The sequence below is a fragment of the Harmonia axyridis genome, chromosome 1 (assembly GCF_914767665.1).
Source record: "Harmonia axyridis chromosome 1, icHarAxyr1.1, whole genome shotgun sequence".
NCBI lineage: Eukaryota > Metazoa > Arthropoda > Insecta > Coleoptera > Coccinellidae > Harmonia > Harmonia axyridis.
Genome location: NC_059501.1, coordinates 48,766,266 through 48,788,306, shown reverse-complemented (window position 1 = coordinate 48,788,306; position 22,041 = coordinate 48,766,266). Strand labels below are relative to the sequence as shown.

The window sequence follows — 22,041 nt, the reverse complement described above, 5'->3', positions numbered from 1 at the left end:
CTAAATTGAGCAAGATGGTAGGAATTTGGTAGTTTATCTCATAGTACAGCTATCTGAGAGTAAAATAAAAAACAATGCCCAAAGAAATAACAAGATTTGTGATCACAGCATTGAAATTAGTGAATAAAGGTGCACTTGAAATTGTCCGATATCTCAAAAACTATGATATTTTTACTGAACATAACTTTTACATTTTCTGGTCGGCTATGACCTCCCCTATTCGTCAGTACAGGATTATCCATTAATTACGCCACACCCTGTATATTATATGTACATATATATTTGCTGAGAATATTATTGTACCCATAAAAGCAGAAAAAAAGACATGAAATTGCAAATAATGATTTTTATGTTTTAGAGAAAGATTGGATTTTTGTCAGTAATTTTATTTATTTTATGAAAGTAGCAATATTACATAATTTTGTCATGTTTCAACTTGATTCCAACCAAATAAAATATATTAATCGTATGAAGCTATCGCTACACATAAATGCTTTGGCCCCTGTTCCACAAATTCTCAACAGTTCAAATATTATTTCCCTTCTCTGTGAGGGGCTGCCCTTATTATTTTTCTTTCATTATTTCAGTAGTAACTCTAGTGCTTAATCAAATATTTTTTTCTGAAAATACAAAATGGGGCCTGAGACAATTTAACTCAAATTTTCAGTAAATCATTGTTCATGAAAAAAAGTTTTCACTAGTTTATTATGTTTTGAAAAAGTTGAATAAATTCAATTAAAATCCACCAGCTTATCCTGCCATTCATTGTTGAATAAATCGTGAAATCAGATTCTTGAGAAATTTACAGAAAATATTTTATATGAGAAAATGCAACAGAAAAAAAGATTTCCTGCGATTTCCGAATGCCCTTCACATCTTAAGAAATGGAAAATAATAATTTGAGTGTTAAATTGAAATTCATACAGCAAAAAAGATTTTATCCGTATTTATGTTTAATAATTATCAGAAATCTTTTTTTCCTAACTTCACAATGGCTAAGAATTTTCATAAATAAAACACACTCTAAACTATTTTCGACCAACAATTGATTATTTCGAAATAAATCAAAATATGTTACGCCACTGCCATAGACGCCGGCCAGACAAGGAGCTACGAATGTTGGAATCAAAACAAATGCTTCAGTTACAAGGCGATTTCCATTCCTCTTCCTGTTCTGAGGGTATGACATTGCGGCGCCGCCACGAAATAAAACTAATATTTTCAATTTGGTCGAATGTCATTCCATTCAAAAATTGACAAGTGCATTCACCATGTTTTTAGACATCTTACTTCCACCCAGACACGATATTTATTACCAGTTTGAAGGAGAGCACGGAACTTGATATTTGAACTTTTTTTCCCAGGAAGAACACTGAGGAACTGAACAATAGCGATTCGAACGACTCATAACTATTGAAATGATTTTGAAAGGATATAAATATTTGTAGAATATCACACAAAAACAAAGCAAAATGCAAGAACCTCAGAGGAATAAAAGGACTTAAAATGCTCAAAATTGATAAAATCAAATTTTAATGATACACACACAACTAATACAACAATACACTCTAATGTCAACTATTATCGTTCTACGTCTGCTCAACTTGGCGCTGCTTTTTTATTTTCAGAATTTCAGATGCCTTGATGCCTATTATCCAAGTATTTGTGTATTTGAGAGCTACTGTATTCTAGGCATAAAACTATATAGTCTATGGTTCTAGCCATCATTTGACAATACTTGCGATTTGAACTACTAAGTAGTTGTCAATTTAAAATTGTGAAATATTGAGTGACTTTGGTCCATTGTGTTATGTTCAAACTAAATAAACAGTTTTAAACAATAGTTGGCATCTCGAAAGTTAGCAGTAACATTTCCTTAACAAAACGGTATGTTATAAGAAGTATTCTTTTGTGTTCATCTAAGATAGGAATGCATTTATCATCTTAATCCAGTTCACAAACAGCTGATTGCAATCAATACTTTTGACGAATTCTTTTTTCAGAACCTTTCCTCTGTAGAAGATAAGAATATTTTATTGATTTTACCTTGAACTGATACAGTGCCTTTATTCCCAATATATAGTTTCGAATCCATTAATACTTTTTTGTTATGTTACTTTTTTACTATAAGCTGATAAAAATAAGATGACCAATGAAAAAAATTATATCTGTATGTAGAGAACCTCAGTTTATTAAGATGTTTCAATCTTAAAAGTATTTTTGGTTGTAGGTGAAATGTTTCACTTGCAAATGGGACTACTTGATGTATTGATTTCCTTTGGAGAATATAATACGCTAATATAAACATTTCAGTATGGTTAACTAAATAGTCAAGTTTTTGTGAACTTATATTTAACATGTAATAGATTATTATTGAAATGAAATACAACCCCGAAGTAGCAATAATAATAACTATTATAGTTTATTCATCTTTCAAGATATAACAATAATAATAGAGATTTAAATTGCAACGTTAGATTCGGCATTCTTTCAACAATATTGAAATTATTCTATTCTGTGTATTCACGTCTTTCTCATTTTTTCTCTCATCTAAAAGAAGGTTCATTTTGAGATTTTCTTCATCAGGTAATATCTGAAGATTGAGGTGTTATTAGGAAGGTGAATTGAAATCAACAATAGAGCATTGACTTGATTGAAATTGTTTGATAAATACTAAATAAAACAAAGTGATTTCAACTATCTGCATTTCAACTGGTATTGTATGATTGTATGAAGCAATTTTCAAGCAATACTTCTTAATTAATAGGTTTTAAACTTTGCCTTTGGGTCTAAACTTCAAATAGTTTCATCTGTACCATTAGTGATTAAAGAAGTATCTTTCTCTGGATTAGGTCTTTGACAGAAAACTATAATGAGTTGCCTGCTACAGAATTAATTATGAACATTTAACCAGGATTATTAAACAATTAAAGCAAACAGATTTGCGGAAACAACCAAAAGTCATTACTATTGGTCTTCAGATGTGTTCTGATTTCTTCTTGTAATATTTACTGGAACACTTGAAAATTTCAGACATGGATCTGTATAGCAATGGGAAATTTCCCTTGTGAAATAATCGATTTTCTGTGGGTTACATGGTAGTTTCCAAATATAAATTCAAATTTTAAATCAATTTTCACGATTCAATATCTCTAGAAAACATTCTTTGGAGCTTTTACAGTCTTCAGATATGGATTGCATAGAGACTATAGAGATAAGATTAGCCTGAAATAAAATCCATAATTTCCTAGCAACACTTTCTGATAGCGTAGCATTACATTATTAAATTAATTTGTTGGATTTGAACAGAAAATATCTGTTAGATTATTCGTTTTGGGGTCATGAGGCATTCCTCTTTCAGAATATGCTATTTGTAAGGGTGACTTTCGAAACTGAACTCTATTGGTAAATAATTCAAATGATATTGCATTTAGTTTTTCTATTAGATGTTGCCTGGGCGTCGCTGAGGATTCAAATTTCGGTGTACATTGATGTATGTATAATCCGAATTACCCTATAAGTAAGTACAAGTCAAAGACTCACCATGTATAATTAACTGTGAAATCTGTTAATTTGTGTTTTCTTATTATATTACTAAGAATTCTTTGGAAAATAGCCGGAGATGTTTTTAATCCGAATAGTAGGCAAGTCCATTGGAAGTGACCTTCTTGGGTTACAAATCCCGTTTTTCTTCTATCTTCAATTCGTAAAGGGATTGACCAAAAAGCAGAATTAATATCAAGCTTTGAAAAAATTTGTAGTTTCTTGTTTTGATTACTAAGTCTTCTATAAATGGGAACGGTTGTGATTGAGGGACTAATATTTTGTTTAAATCTCTAAAATCTTTGCATAATCTTGATCTTCTATTTTCATCTTTTTTAAAGGCTAAAGTTACCGGGGCAGCAAAAGGGCTATATGATTCTTATATCAAATTTTTTTCAAGTAATTGAGATATTTGTTCTTCTATTTCTTTCTTGTCATCAATTGTACATCTATAAGGCCTTTTACTACAATATTTATCTACTATGAGATCTATTCTTGCTTCATAGTCTTTTACGGTACCTATATCGTACTTATCTTTAGCAAAAATATTTTTATATTTGTTTACTAAATCTGTTATGATTTTTTTTCACTATTATTCAAATGATTCATTGAAATATTAAAAGTATCTACCTCTACATGTTCATTAAAATTAATATGATAGTCATTCATTAATTTATTAGATACGGAATCTTTTTGTTCTATCTCTGATCTTTTATTTTGTATCAACTTAAATTTTTGAATACAATCTAGGCCTATGAGGAAATTGTACTTAAAATTTTCATTATTGATTATGAACACGTTTACATATTTTTCTATATTTAATATTTTTATTTTCAATTTTACCATACCATCTGTTTCATGAACACCATTAATCGTTCTCAAATTAATTTTCTTTTTATAACTATTTTTTGTCTTTACATTAATCAATTTAGCATTCATCAATGATATATTAGATCCTGGATCATATATTGCAGGTATTTCCAAAATATCATTCAACCTAATTTGGAGTTCAATCAATGGTGGCACGATTAGTTTTTTGTATCATCAGTACTTAATTCTACATCTAAAGTTAAGTTATTTACTTGTCTCAGTTTGTTACCTTCCTTTTCTGGGTCTTTAAACCAATATTCCATTTCGGGATGAAATCTTGTTCCTTTGTTATTATCTTTCCATATTTTACAAGGTATTTTTTCTGTTTTTCCTTTAAAGTCAGGTTTAAACTTTTTGACTTCTGAATTTTTTTTCATGGTTAAATGTTCTAATTTATTTTTAATTCATTATGTAGATCTTCAGATTTTACTATTTTTTCTCTATCAATTTTGTCTAATATGAAGTTGGGTAAACCCAAAGCAATAAGATCAACAAGCGTATCACTATCCATAGTTTTTCTTACTTGTAATAGTAATTTTTCCTTCTTCATAGAATATTTTAATAGTGAGCCTGCTTGATATCTAAATGCTATTGCATATCTTCTTGGAGACCAACCTTTACATGAGAAAGTCTTACAAAAATTTTCTCTCCAATCATTCCATTCTGCTGAGTTTCAATAGAGTACAATCATACCAATCTGCAGCAACTTTTTCCATAAATGATTTTAAAATTTCTATTTTATTACAATTTTCATCAATTTCGAATCTTTCATATTCTTTTTCAAAACTTCTTAACCATTGCTCTGCATTTGCATTTTTTCCATCAAATTTTCCACTAGTAAATTCTGTGGCCAATCTACCCATATTTCTTTGTCCACTATTTTTTTGGTTTTCCTTCAGTATCTTCTCTAATAATTTTTCTAATGAATGTTCTGAAGCAATGTACAGCAGCTATTAAATGACATAAGCGAACAAATAATTCAACTCCAACTAACTGAGTGCGAATATGAAACACGGAACAAAACGAATCAATACCTTACTCCAAGAGCAGGAAAACGTATAGGCCAAAGATACTTTGCCTATCTGGCCCCAAGAATTTATGCCGCTGTTCCAAAAGAATTGAAAAACATCAGAACACTCATTAAGAAGAAAACAAGATTGAAAAATTGGGTAATTGACAAGGGCAGATGATATTTTAATTCAATAATAAATCCCCAATAACACTCACCATTTATCGCTGATTTTTGCTAAAAGGGGAATGAATAAATTACTTACCAAATGCAACCTTCCTCCATATAAATAAGTTGATAAAACTTGAAATAGAGAATGAGCTTTTTGATGCAGTATTATTTGATGACCGAGTAGCTGATAGTGGAACTGACCGAATGAGTGCGCCCCTGAGTTTATGATATATTATTGTATTTATAAAATGGGCACTTATCATTTGATCACTTGATCATTACTGTGCTATTGAGTTTTTGTTGATTTTTATATTTTTATTGAAATATGTCAAAAGAAATTGATCTTGATTTGTGAATTTATTTGGATACTGGCTACTGCATTATATTTTGATTATTTAGAAGTCACGTACAGGCTCACGCCTCTGTGATCATATGTTTATACCCTGTAGCTTACAAAATAAACCATTTTATTATTATTCCCGACTTTTGCCTATACGCGTAGGATTTCTCCTCGCCGTCGGCTTCTCACTCCTCGCTAGAGGAACATCCACTCAATCCCAGATATTTAAAATATTAGAAGGGTAGAGCTCGGTCGTGTCCGGTCCTCGTGGTACCCCTGGTTCTCGTCGAACTTCTGGTCCTCTTACACGTGATCCTTGGACCTGTCCTTCGCTTCCTAGGAATTTTCTCACCGTCCTTGCAGTACCTAAAAGAACAGATTTTTGCATTATATTACATATATACTCACTAAGTCCCAGTTGCTTGATATTCCTCTTGAGATTTTTGGGCACTATTCCAGTTGTTGAGATGATAATTGGAATAGTTTTCGTTCATATCATTCCTCACTGGCTCTTTATCTGAAATTCGAGGTCCCTATATTTTGAAATTTTTTCGACCTCCTTTCGACGCAGGTTGTTGTTATTTGGTATTGCTACGTCAACGAGTAATGCTGTCTTTTGATGTTTATTGACTAGTAATATATCTGGTCTATTGTGACTGTTTTATCAGTTAAAACTGTACGATCCCAGTACAGCTTATAGCGTTCGTTTCCCAGGATGGTCTCCGGTCGGTACTTGTAATATGGCATTTTTTCAGAACGAATTAGTTTTAATATGGTTGCCAATTCTTGGTGTAGTATCTTTCCTACTGCATCGTGTCTCTCTTTATATTCATTTCCTGCAAACATTTGACATCCTCCAGTGATAAGTTGTATTGTCTCATTTGTTGGACACCCATATCGGCATCGATCGTCAGTAATTGTTCTATCCTTTATGATATGCCTGCAGTAATTTCTAGTTGAGATCACTTGATCTTGGATGGCTAAAAGAAAACCTTCCTTTTCTGGGTACATTGCACCTGATGTGAGCCAATAGTTCGACGCTTCAATGTCGACATGATCCTGGTTCACCTCGTTGAAATGTCTTCCATGCAGGGCTTCTCTCTCCATCTTTCCAGTTTTTCTTGGTTTGTCTGGTGGTTGAATGAAAATTGCTCCTTGTGAAGTTGTAAAGGTGTTGATTCGTCTGCTTCACACAGTATTTTGTAGAACTCTGATGTACTTGCTTGATCTCTGAAATATTCCCGTAGGCTTTCTATCTGCCCACTAGCAAGTTCCATGATGTCCGTAAGACCTCTGCCTTCCTCAACAGAATTGAAAACTGCATCAGAGAAGACGGCCGTCACCTTCCTGACATTATTTTTGCAAGTTAAATTAAATGGCATATCCTAACAAACATGTCAGAAAAGTAAATAAATTTTTTGTTTAAAAAATTAACACCGTTTTGCTGTTTTCAAAATGTAAATACTTCCCGTGGTCACCCATTATATGTGATAGCACTGGTAACCGTTCCAAAGGTTTAGATCTAATAGTTCCACTAATAATTCTCATAGAAACGTTCAGCTGTGCATTAATTTTATGAACATGAGCACTATTGAAACAAACAGTATTCAGCAGTGAAAAAAACTTCAATTTCAAACGTAAATTCTCCAAGTGAACCTTGAAATTCAAAGAATAATCAAGTTTAATTCCAAGATATTTGGGAGTCAATTTTCTGAATTTTTGTTGATTATTCAAATGAAAACAAGATATTTCTATTTTATTTGGATTAGGGCATAAGCGTCACTCAAGAAAATGATTTTCCATAATTTCAAAATCTTCATTTAAAGTATTTCCAATGATTCCAAAATATGAACGAACAAGAGATAAATATCATCGACATACATGAATTTCTCAGAAAAGGTAACAGGGATGTCGCACAAGTCTAAATTGGATGGTATGGTAGACGAAACCGATCCTCCATTACCAACCGGTAGTCCATTATTCAACTTTTCGAAACTACTACTTTTGTCATCAACGAAAATACGAAGTCTCCTATCAATAACATGTTTTCGATCAAAGGAATCATTTTCCGCTGTTGAAATGATTATGTAGTTTTTTAATTAGACCATCCTTCCACACTGTAGTGTAAGCTGCAGACAATTTCACGAAGGTAGCTCCTGTTTTCAACTTATTATTGAAACCTGATTCAATGAAAGTAGTTGAACTAACAACCTGATCAGAACAATTTCTATTTTTCCTAAAACTTCCCTGACAATTTTGCAGAGCATCCCGAACATAAGGTTCAATCCTGAAAAGATCAACCTTGCCAAGATTAAAAAAAAATAACACTCAGAAGACATCAAAATAGCAATTACTTTTGCTTTACGAAATTCATTTGGAAAGTTATCTGAACACAATATGTCATTATAGAAGGACAAAAGCCAAGATAATGCCTTTATCTCCAAATGTTTTATGAAATCAGGGTACATTTCATCGAAAGCGGCAGCTTTTCTAATTTATGTGCATTTAATTGCAGATATCAACACTTTCATACTGAATGGACGAGAAATAACATCTACAACGATGTCCTCAATCTATGTAAATTTTTTTCTCATCTCTTTTACCCTAGATCTGTAAATTTTTACTGAATTCGAAACGTCCACGAGCCGGCGACCAATCACATCTGGATTAATTTTAGAATTAGATTCAACAATAGGAGCAGCTTCACTTTTTTTCCATAAAACATACCAGGAACTTTTCTGGAATGATTAAAATTTATGTTAGATAAAACACAATTTCATTTCTCCTTACGACCTGTATTTATAGATTCCAATAAATCTTCCGCTTTTCGAGTAGTCGGTGGTTTTTATATTCCTCATACAACATTTGCATCTCAGGAGACCAACCAGGAATATAATTCTGATGATATCCCCTTTGGGCGAATTTTTTCGCAGCAGCTTTCACTGCACCCACCAATCTAAAATAATTCTGAGAATATGTACGAAACCATCTAATATAACTATCGACTTGTGTACTCTTGATTTGACTGAAAAACTAACCCTGAAATGAAAAAGCGGTTTTATCGAACTCATTCTATATATATATAATCTTTATCCCATTTGTTACCTTTCGGTGTATGGGTTTCATTATCTACATTTTCTATCTTAACAATAACTTAAAAATAATTCTAATTTGACTCAATAAATTTCTTCCATTCTGTCCTATTTGATGTCATCATCTCAGCTTCCCTGACGCTTTTCCCTCTCTTTTTTATTTCCTCTTCTACCATATCCTCCCATGTTTGTTGCGGTCTTCCCCTTTTTGCCTTTTTCTCGACTTTTGCCTCCCATATTTGTTTGATTGGTCTCTCCTCCTCCATACGATGTAAGTGTCCCCACCATCCCAACTGCCTCTCACCCACAAACCTTTCCAATGATTTTATCCCCAATTCACCTCTTATGTCCTCATTTCTCCTTCTGTCCATCCTTGTAACCCCCTTCACTCCTCTCAAAAATTTCATTTCCACTGCCTGTAGTTTACTCCTCATTCTCTTTGTTGTGTTCCAAGTTTCACATCCGTACGACAGAACAGGTCTGAATATCGACTTGAACACGGTCATTTTAGTTTTCTCTTCGACTTCGAACTCATTCTAAAATAACATAATTCTTCTCCACAATAAATTCGATCATAGCCGTATCTACTATCTAGGGCGTGGCAAAGGTGGCACTTGGCATGGGCACAAGGTCTGCAAGAGCGCCCAAAAATTTCAAAAGAAAAAATAGTAGAGCACCAGGCAAAATAATTCGAAAGATTACAACTCGGTTTTCATGTATACATATATACGCCTCGTAACGAGCGATGTCGAGTAATCTGGAAATATTTAAAATATTGCTAGCCTTCCCTAGAGTTTGCGTACTAGACTTAAAATATTTACAAGATCAACAAAACTTTAAGGCAAGAAATAATATAAATATGGCTATGTTCAAGCGTGTTGTAATCCAGTCATAAATATTTCTGTCGGGCGTCGGCATGTTCAAGATCATAAATATTGTATAGACCAGCCTATACATACGTAGTAATATGTTTTCGGCCATACTATATATGGTAATGAATATCACCATGCAGAGCGCATGTGCCTGCACAACGTATGTACACATATAATCATTTTAGTTTAATTTGTAATATACACTCAGCGAATAAACTTCTAAACTTTCATCAATCTTTTCATTAATAATCAAGAAAATTTCTTTATGTGCACCACACAAATCTAATAGTGGTTTGCACATAAAATTGGTCCTTTCGGGCCTTAAACCAGAATAATTAATTAATTGTACTTCGGTACAATAAAAATTTGGAAACTTCGACGACTTCTACAATTTTGGGTCATCGGCGTCAACCTCAACAAGAAGAATTTTCGTCCACAAAATTGGAGCTGGATTCTTCATAATTTCAAGATTCAAGAAAATCCTGTTTTTCAACAAAATAAAGTTTTTCCAAAGAGAGAAATTTCAACTCAGCAAGAAGAATTTTCATCCGCAAGATTGGAGCTGATTCTTCATCATTTCAAGATTTCAAGAAAATCCTGTTTTTCAACAAAATCCAGTTTTTCCCAAAAGAAAAATTTCATCTCAAGAGGAGACAATATTCGAAAAATTTCCATTGAGACGGAAAGAGATAACATCTGCAGCGATTGCCAGATAACAAAATCTGAAGAGATAAGTAAAACTTATGTTCATAAAACCTGGTGATATTTCGTTTTCAAAACTTTTTGCGATTAATCGTTGTATTTGAATTCATTTCATTATGCCTCTTCAAAAATTAAAATCACAAAGATCCTATTATAAGGGAACAATAACCAAAATTGAAAATTATATTTTAGAATTATTAGATTCTGAAATATATTTAGAAATAATTAAAGATGATTTGGAAGTGAGAAAGACAAGATTGAATAATGCTTTCCAACAATATGAAAATACTCAATTAGAAATTCTTAGCTTGGATCCATTGGATAACGAAGATATGTTCGAAATGGAAACGAAATTTTTGCAAATCTCTTCAAATATGAAACGAATTTTAAAAAATTGTCAAATTTCGAATAACCAATTATCTACTACTATTAATAATGTAACACCGAGCTCGTCATTACCATCTATTGACATTCCATATTTTAGTGGAAATAATTTAAGTGATTTTAAATCTTTCATGGATTTGTTTCGTGCCGTTGTCAATGATAATTCAAACTTGTCAGATGTAGAGAAACTTTTCTATTCGAAAAAATTTTTAACAGATGAAGCTCTTTCAATTATCAATAATTTACCATTGGTGAATGAATCATATGAGGAAGCATTAGTTCTTTTGAATAAAAGATATGATAATCCGATTATTTTAATAAGCAATCATGTGAATTCTTTACTTGATATGAGGCCTTTACTAAAAGGTACAGCTTCCAATTTGAGAGAATTCATATCTTCAGTTAAACAAGAAATTAGTTCATTAAAAAATTTAACTCAACCTGTCAAACAATGGGATATGTTACTTATATGCAATTTGTCTAAAAAACTTGATTTGTATACAAATAGATCATATCAGGTTGCCAGAAATTCAAAAGATCTTCCTAATTTAACTGAATTCATTGATTTCTTAGAGTCTAGAGCTACAGCTCTAGAATGTCCATCAGTTCAACCAAAGAAATTTCTTAAATCAAAGGCACCTGTTAATTTGGTAAATATTTCCAAAGGTGCTGAATTTCATAGGAAAACCGAGACAAATTTTTCAAATGGTAATACTCACAAATGCATGTTTTGTAAAAGCTTTGATCATAAAATACAATATTGTTCAAAATTCAAACTCATATCTTCATTTGATCGACTCAATTTTGTGAATTCGAATGGTATATGCAAAATGTGCATGAATAAACAGTTCCTTCTGCAAGTATCCGACACAGTGTAAAAAGTGCAATAGAAATCATATTACATTTCTTCATTTGGATAATGAATCTGATGCAAATTGTAAAGTTAAATCACACGTATGCCTGTCGGCTGCTCAGTTGATACGGTGAGGGTGTGGGCACCAAATGAACTTGTTAACTTGACTAATTAATTGTTGGGCGCCAGGCTTACTAAAGTAAACCAAATTTCATAAAAATGAAATTCCTCAAAAAAAAATATTAATAGAGATGATAAAATAAAAATGAAGTTAAGTAAGAGAAACGGGAGATAGATAAGAGAGATCTTGCTTAGTGGTAAGAAATAAAACGAATTAAATTTTACAAATATATTAAAACTATTTAAAAAAAAAATTTGCTGAAGGCTGAGAAAAAGAAATTAATTCAGAATTTACAAAAAAAATATTGCTGAAGGCTGAAAAAAAAATAAATTCAGAACATTTACAAATGATGAAAATTTCACTGATCTTACAATTCGGATATTAGGTCTCCAGACAGAATTTGGAATAAGTAGGTTATCGAAAGATGAATTTTGATATCTCACTTGGTAGATCTTGTTTCTCAATTTTGATAGTTGCTTGATATCAGAATATTGCTCTTGGATCGAAGTGGTGAAAATAAATTCAAATCTCGGGTTCCAATTTGGTGGATGCTCGCCTGAAGTGAAACTCCCACTTCAACGGCACTTGCAGTATTTCGTCCAAATATTTTATGAAGGTTTCTGTGTAACCTTGATCAGGATGCAGATTCAGTGCAGCCTGGTTAAAAACTTGTACAGGAATTGTGGAATCTTCTTCGTATCAAAATGGTTGCTTGAGCATGCGTGGAGAGAAAAATTCAGGAAATTAGATTTGTACAATTGTTGGAGATAAAAATGTTCTGGTTGAATTTAGAAAAATAGTATCAAAAGTATTGTATGAAATTTGGAATTGACAGAAATTATAAACTATTATATAAAAATGAGTTAATTATTGAATACTTTCCGGAAAGTAAAAAAAACTTATGTTATAAGAAACAATGAAATCGTTACCATCCACGTCCTTAAGCTCGTATACCAAATCTGAAACAACCCTAGTAATAATGCAAGGCAAATATTTAGGAGCTAATTTCGCAGAGTAATTATTAGCCGCTGAAGACAAAGTTACATTTCTTTTCCAGACTTTATCACCGATATAAAATCTTACTTTCCGTTTTCTTAAATTGTATTGATGAGCATTTCTAAGATAGGCCTGATGTAATTTCTTGCGAATATCTACAAATAATTCGGGCAGTTTCTGCACATCATCAATGCGTTGAGACTTCTCAGATATAGAAATTGTATTATTTCGATTATCAGAAATTTTTCCATAGAAATCTCCAGTAACGGGAATATTTCTAGCGAAATTAAGGAAAGCCGGAAAATATCCCGTGACATCATGTTTTGCCAACCTGATGGCCTGAGCCACTTTAAATATAGAAGAATCCCAGGTTTTATGATTTTCATGAATATAACACCGAATTGAGGTTACAATAACTTTGTTGACTCTTTCCGTGAAATTTACTTGGGGATGATATTTAGCATTATACCAAATTTTCTGAACACGATAAGTTTCCATCAACTTCTTGAACTCTTTACTGACAAATTGACTTCCATTATCGACAATAAAAATCTGCGGTACACCGTAAATAAGAAATACATTATTTTCTATGAACTTGAGAATACTCTTAGAGGTAGCCTTTGACATGGGGTGTACTAACACGAATTTGGTGAACCAATCGACAACTACCAAGACATACTGGTTACCATTTTTAGATCTTGGGTATGGACCCAACAAATCAGCAGAGATACATTGAAATGGAAAATTAATATTCTTGTAAGAACCCATGTGACCAGCTTGGGGTAAATTTGAACTTTTACACGCAGCACAAACAGGACATTTTCTTACATATTTATACACATCTTTCCTAATTTTTGGCCAGTAGTATAATTCAGATATTCGAGCTAGCGTTTTAGATATCCCTAAATGACCTGAAGTTTCTTTATCATGATAAAATTGGAGAATCTCATGTCGATTGGCTGAAGGCACAACAATTTTCCAATCGGTCAAATTACTGACAATAGTATTTCGTGATACAATATGTTTATAAAGTATTTCATTCTCGACACGAAATGAAGGATAAAGTTCGGGATTCTTTTGAACTTTCTTAACCATCGATTTATACCACTTATCTGGTTGAAAATGAGAAACATCAATAACACATATATCAGCTACCGAACGAGATAATGCATCGGCCACTACGTTTAAAGAACCTTTTCGATGTTTAATAGTGAAATCGAATTGAGAAAGTTTAACTGCCCATCTAGTCAAACGTCCTGATGGGTTTGAAAGGTTATGAAGATATACAGGGTGTTTCCTAAACATGCGGCAAAAATTCAGGGGGTTGTTCCTTGGACTATTCTAAGAATATTTTGTCCTTTGATGATTTTTGAAAAACCTATTTGTTTCGAAGATATAGGGGAAACAAAATTTCAGATAATAACATTTTATTATGAAAAATTACATGAAAATTCAACTCAACCTACAAAAACTGTTGAAAATGACCACCTCTAGCCAGCATACAAGCATCCAATCTTCTCCTCATTGACTGCCGAACCCTTTCAAAAACACCAGGATCATTTCTTATTAAGTTACACCCAGCAATGATCCGATTTCGCAAGTCTTCCACATTTTCTACTGGAGTGGTATAAACTAATGATTTTAGATGGCCCCATAGGAAATAATCTAAGGGGTTTAAGTCCGGGGAACGAGCAGGCCATAAATGAGGTCCACCTCTTCCAATCCAGCGATCTCCGTATGTTAATGTTAAAAACTCACGAGCAACCAAACTAAAATGCGCTGGTGCACCATCGTGCATAAACCACATTGCATGTCTTATTGCCAATGGTACATCCTCCAAAAACAGAGGTAACGTTTGTTCTAAAAAGTTGCGATACACGTCCCCGGTAAGTCTTTCTGGTAAAAATATCGGCCCTATTAGGCAGTCACCCACAATACCAACCCAAACATTCAATGAGAACTGATGTTGAAAACGATCTTCAATTACCTCATGTGGTTTTTGGTCGGCCCATACATGGTTGTTATGAAAATTTCTTATTGCATTTCTCGAGAAATTCGCTTCATCGGTAAAAAGAATCAGCGTCAGTAATTGAGGAATTTGAACTAATGTGGTTAAAAGCCATTGACAAAATGCAATACGTGGGGGAAAATCAGTAGGAATAAGTGCCTGAACGCGTTGCATATGGTATGGGTATAACAAATTGTCTTTAAGAATTTTCCAAACAGTCTTATTACTCACATTCAAAGTATTGGAAATTTTTCGAGTAGAAGTACTAGGGTCTTCTTCGATCATGTCCAGCACATTCTCTTCCAGTTCCACCGTTCTTACTGTGTTTGGTTTTCCTGGTCCCCCCATTTTTTTCAATGCGCCTGTTTCATGCAGACGTTGATGAATATTTTGAAACAATTTTCTGTCAGGAATATTACGCCCAGGAAATCGTTCAATGTACAACCTCCTAGCTTTTAATGAATTTCCATCAGCAAGTCCATAAATGAAATGCATGTCAGTCATCTCGGTGTTTGTATAGCGATTCATAATAGTCAAAGATAAAATGTTAATTGCTAATACATCACAAAACGAATTCAAATGAAAACCGTGTTTAATCTGTATTCCTTTACCATCTGCACTTATCAATTTTTAGTCAAAAAACTGGCCGTTTTTAGTAATTGCAATGTTGTTAAACAAATTTAAAAATAAATTGTACCTACTTAGTAAACACAGTGCGGTACGCATTCTTATTTAAACTATTATTAATTTTAAAAATATGAAAAATGTTGTTCGCCCTGTATCTTCGAAACAAAGAGGTTTTTCAAAAATCATCCAAGGACAAAACATGCTTAAAATAGTCCAAGGAACAACCCCCTGAATTTTTGCCGCATATTTAGGAAACACCCTGTATAAGAGAAGCATGATCCGTTTCTATCGTGAATTTCGTACCTTCTACATAACTTCGAAATTTTTCGATACCAAAAATGACCGCTAGGAGTTCTTTTTCTGTGACGGTATATTTACGTTGACAAGCTGTAAGTGTCTTACTTGCGTAAGCTACTGGATGCTCTACGCCATCACATTCTTGGTATAAAATTGCACCTACACCGGTATCAGAAGCATCACACTGAATGACGAAGGGTTTTGAAAAATCAGGGCTGGCTAACACTGGTGCAGAAACTAGGCGAGACTTTATTTCGGTGAAAGCTACTTCGGCTTCCGGAGTACAGACTATCGGTTGTCCTTTCTTCCTACCATGTAAGAGATCTGAAATTGGGGAACAAATAGATGAAAAATCCCTAATGAAACGACGATACCAACTGACAAGACCTATTAAACGTTTAATTTCAGTTGTATTTTTCGGAGTTGGATAATTCACTATCGCGGAAACCTTTTCTGGATCAGTTCGTAAACCATGTTCATCAACTACAAAACCGAGATAGACAAGAGATGGACGACAAAATTCACATTTATTTAAGTTTACAGTGAGATTAGCATTCTTAAGTCGCTGATATACTTCCTCCAAAACTTTGATGTGGAGTTCAAATGTAGGAGTAGCTATAATTATATCGTCGAGATAGACGAAACAATACGGCGCTAAATCAGGTCCTATCACCTTATCCATTAAACGAGTCATTGCTTTTGGACTATTCTTTAATCCAAACGGACAAACAACAAATTCAAATAAACCACGTCCATGCACTGCAAAAGCGGTTTTCGCACAGGAAGATTTATCTAACGGAATTTGGAAAAAAGCTTTCGTTAAATCAATCGATGAGAGATATTTAGCATCCCTTAGTTTATTAAGTATACCATCTATTAGAGGCATAGGATACGTATCATCCACTGTTACTTCATTTAACTTTCTACCGTCAAAACATACGCGATATTCCCCCGAACGTTTTGGAACTAACCATAAAGGGCTACACCAAGGAGATTGAGAAGGTTGAATTACTTTAAGTTTTAACATTTCGTCTATTTCTTTATTTAAATGAGTCTGCATAGCAGGAGATAAGGGATATTGTCGTTGGACAATAGGTTTAGCATTTCCGGTGACAAAATAAATTCACTCATTCAAGAAATCGCTCAACTTGTATACTGTATGATCCAATAATATTTCCTTTACTTTTTTACTGAAAACAGCTGGACTCAATTCCTTGATATGATCTGGAAGTTCATTATAAATTTTCAAACATGTATGATTCGGACCTTGTTGGGTCTTCTTTAGTCTTGCAGGAGGGATAGCAAATTTATTTTTCTCGCGTGTGTTATATTCGTGGAAATTTGAATTTTTCGGAAACCTATCATGGTTTTGGTGGACGTAATTGGCACAAGTAAGTATAAAGGCTGCCGTTATAGTCAAAATTCTCTCTCTCTTGAATACCTCTCTACAACTGTCTGTATTTTTCATGTGGAAGATGGCGCGTATTGCTTTCTTCTGTTGGATTAAAACTCGCTCAGCATCCGTACTCAGACCCCACAGCAAGACACCATACAGGGCCACACCGTGGAAGGATGAATAGTACGTTAGCTTCGCAATATCAGGACCAGCAATTTTTCTCATTCTCCTGATCATGAAAATGGAAGTTGACAGTTTCCGACAAAGGTTAGAAATGTGGTTCTTCCAACTCAGACTGGACTGGAATTCCAACCCCAGATAGGACAGAGATGTGTTAATATCAGCTTTGTTCGTAAAAATGATTTTTTGTGTTTTGGAATCATTCATTAATAGTCCATTTGCTGAGAACCACTCCCGCGCCTTCACTTCACAATCTTCCGACTTTTTGATCAAATTTTCCCTCTTTATTGATCTATTCAGGAAAGAAGTATCATCTGCATAGCTGCAAGTTTTGTTGGATGGTATGTTACTGAAAAGATCATTTGTGAAAATAACGAACAGTACTGGACCAAGAATGGATCCCTGAGGTACTCCAACCTCTATCGATCGTAAATCCGACATCTCTCCATTCCATTTCACTACCTGTGATCTATTGGCCAGATATGAGCTGAAAATCTCCAATGCTTTACCTCGAACACCATAATACTCCAGCTTTTGCAAAAGAACACCATGGTTCACACTATCGAAAGCTTTGCTAAGATCGGTACACGTCATTTCCACCTCTTCACGGTTCTCATAAGCCTCCAGAACAGTCTCGAGTACATCAATCATCGCTGTTATTGTTGATTTTGACTTTCTGAAACCATGTTGACTCGCATGAAGCAGTGACCTTTTCTCCAAGAAATCAACTAGACTATTTTTTAGGATCAGTTCAGACAACTCACTCACAGTCTTGGGACTATACAACGCTAAACCTGAAATATAAAAAGGCAACAAATTTCGGCGAATTTTCGTAACCCTGATCTCCTCATCTGGCTTGGCAGTTAACCTGTTAAAAAGACCCTCCATTGAAGAAATATACAATGAAACTCGCTCATTACAACCTTGAGTTCTGGAATTGATTTCTTGCTCTAAATCTTCTTCATAAAAGTATGGAAGGAAATCTTTTTTCAACTCCTTGACCAATTCACCCCAATTTTGAAACTTGCATCTATTATTCACAAACCACGTCCACGCAGAACCTCTGAACAGATCGCAAGCAGACTGAAATAACTCCTGTTCGGACACACCTAGAGCTTGCCTCAATAGTTCCACCTTTTCCAAGAATGAAGTAACTGACTCATCCTTAACAGAACCTGTGAAATAAATATTCCATTTATAGGGAGGAACGAACCTACTATTCGAAGGACTAGCATAGTTGACAGGAGCATTCTTCTCAGTTGGAGTAGAAGTTCTAGCTGGAGAAATTTTTAAATCGAGATCTGCCTCTAACTCTAACACCTCATACTGAATTTCCTTCTTTGCCAAGATTTCGGCATCCTCCTAAGCAACAAGCATGGACAAACGATTCGACAAATGAGCTAAACGACTCGATACTCTATGAAAGATAGGATCATCTTTAGTTCCACCGAATTTAGAAATAATATCTTTAAGATCTTTAATAGTTTCTTTCATTTCAGTTACATCCTGGTCATGAGTATAGGGATTTGTTACGATATAAAAACTACGATTTGCCTTTTCTTGGCTCAAAAGCCCTCTTAAAACTTTCCTCTTACTTTCAACATCGGCAGTTGGTTCAACGCCGCGAATTTTAATTTCATAGACCAATTCATAGGCCTTCAAATGATTGGGATTCATACTTTACCAAATTATAGAAATCAGTAACGCAAATTAGTGTAAAAAAGCGAAAATATAAAATAAGAAAAGTGAATTTAAAGAGAAAGATGATCGTTCAATATGGTATAGAAATGTGAATACGAAACAATATTAATACTGAATAACAATGTACCAAATTCTGTCGGATCAAATGTATAACAAAAAAATTCCACTAAGCAAGATTAAGAAAAGAAAAAAATTATGTCAAGCCAACGCACCCCTTGAGCGCCCCGCGATGGGCGACAATTGTGTAAAGTTAAATCACACGTATGCCTGTCGGCTGCTCAGTTGATACGGTGAGGGTGTGGGCACCAAATGAACTTGTTAACTTGACTAATTAATTGTTGGGCGCCAGGCTTACTAAAGTAAACCAAATTTCATAAAAATGAAATTCCTCAAAAAAAAATATTAATAGAGATGATAAAATAAAAATGAAGTTAAGTAAGAGAAACGGGAGATAGATAAGAGAGATCTTGCTTAGTGGTAAGAAATAAAACGAATTAAATTTTACAAATATATTAAAACTATTTAAAAAAAAAATTTGCTGAAGGCTGAGAAAAAGAAATTAATTCAGAATTTACAAAAAAAAATATTGCTGAAGGCTGAAAAAAAAAAATTCAGAACATTTACAAATGATGAAAATTTCACTGATCTTACAATTCGGATATTAGGTCTCCAGACAGAATTTGGAATAAGTAGGTTATCGAAAGATGAATTTTGATATCTCACTTGGTAGATCTTGTTTCTCAATTTTGATAGTTGCTTGATATCAGAATATTGCTCTTGGATCGAAGTGGTGAAAATAAATTCAAATCTCGGGTTCCAATTTGGTGGATGCTCGCCTGAAGTGAAACTCCCACTTCAACGGCACTTGCAGTATTTCGTCCAAATATTTTATGAAGGTTTCTGTGTAACCTTGATCAGGATGCAGATTCAGAGCAGCCTGGTTAAAAACTTGTACAGGAATTGTGGAATCTTCTTCGTATCAAAATGGATGCTTGAGCATGCGTGGAGAGAAAAATTCAGGAAATTAGATTTGTACAATTGTTGGAGATAAAAATGTTCTGGTTGAATTTAGAAAAATAGTATCAAAAGTATTGTATGAAATTTGGAATTGACAGAAATTATAAACTATTATATAAAAATGAGTTAATTATTGAATACTTTCCGGAAAGTAAAAAAAAACTTATGTTATAAGAAACAATGAAATACAAAGAAAAAAAAAGGTACAAATGATCCGAGAGTTATTGTAAGAAGGAAATTTATTTGATTTGAATGAAATTTAGAGTTAATTACAGCAAGAAAGGGAATATGTACTTCCTGGCGGCTCTCAAAAGAAAGAAGGAAAAAAAAAATCCTTACACACTACTGTGTGTTAAGAGAAAAAAAGAAAAGAGACAATGGAATATCAGATTAAACTATCAGATATCAAATCGTTTGATAGAATTACTGTTATTCAAAGAAATAATTAGGTAATATTCAATATCTAATATTAAGGTACTCAACCATACGTAAAGCCACCAAAAAATATCACACTCACTCTCCACCTGTTTTCAATCAGTCGTCAAATTCATAATAATCCTCTTTCAGCTGAAATCTGAAAAATTTCCACATTGAACGACAATCTCCGCGCACTCTCTGTATCAAATATGAGAATCGATAGTGTTCGATTAATTACATCGGGGATCAGTGGCGTTTCTTAAACATGAGCTGGGCAAAATTATATGCGGTCCGTTGAATCGTTACAAAATTCTCTTGCCGTTTGCGAGGGAAAATCTGATTTTTTTAATGTTTTATTACCATCAGCTAGAGTGAAAGTTTTGTCCCAAACTGGTGAATTTATTACTGTGAAAATTCTTCTAGACTCTGGCAGTCAGTTATCACTGATTGAAAAAGATTTAGCTGACAATATAAAATGTGAAAAATTTGAAAATGATATGAAATTAATTGGGGTAAATGTAAAAGAATCTGAAGTGAAACAATTAGTTTCTTTTAAATTATTTTCAGGTAGAAATAATTTCAACATCAATGTTACATGCGCAGTTGTAGATAGAATTACTTCAAAATTGCCTCAATTTAATTTCAATACAGAACATCTCAATATTCCTAAAGATGTATATCTAGCTGATCCAAACTTTAACACACCTGATGAGATTTCGATATTATTAGTTGCAGACGTTTTCTTTTCAGTATTATTGTCAGATACTATCAAATTAGGTCCTCAGAAACCTGTTCTGCACAACACACTGTTCGGATATATTGTAGGTGGATCATTAAAAGCCAACTATTCTGACCAAAATATTAATGTTCTTTATTCTCATCATTGTTCTCTAGATGTCAAGAAATTGGATTGCTTGATGGAAAGATTTTGGCAAGCCAAGATCATTCCCGAATTTAAGGAATAATTCTGTACCGAGCAGGAAGCCTGCGAAAATATCTTTAGAGAAAGCGTAGAAAAAATTGGTAATAAATTTCAGGTTAAATTGCCATTTAAAATCTCTTCGTCAGATATATATTTAGGAGATTCATACTCTTTCGCTCTGAAGCGATTTTATCATTTAGAAAAACGTTTTAACCATGATAAAAAATTATTCGAAAACTATTCTCATTTCATTGATGAATATGTAAGTTTAAATCATGCTGAAATTTTGAAACCTGGCTAAATTAGATATAATGATACTTCAACATACTTTTTTGCTCATCATCCTGTAATACGAAATGATAAAATTACAACAAAATTGAGGGTTGTGTTCGATGGGAGTATGAAAATTAACAACAAAGTTTGTTTGAATGACTTCCTTCATAATGGGAAATTAGTTCAAAGGGATATTTATGATATTTTGATCTTATTTCGTACCTATAAATACATTCTCATAACCGATATA

At 33.3% G+C, this 22,041-nt stretch overlaps 1 protein-coding gene across 4 annotated transcripts in view; it reads left to right on the top strand.

Annotated features, from left to right (window-relative positions):
- The first annotated feature begins 1,734 nt into the window (after positions 1-1,734).
- The window catches only part of LOC123673280 (phosphatidate phosphatase LPIN3), a 340,332-nt gene continuing 320,025 nt past the window's right edge, over positions 1,735-22,041 (top strand). For 3 of the 4 annotated variants that reach the window (XM_045607773.1, XM_045607772.1, XM_045607763.1), the window contains exon 1: positions 1,735-1,887. The gene's annotated coding sequence lies outside the window, so the exon portion shown is untranslated. Of the gene's footprint in view, positions 1,888-3,446; positions 3,521-22,041 lie in introns of all 4 variants that reach the window. The other variant, XM_045607769.1, reaches the window with a different exon arrangement.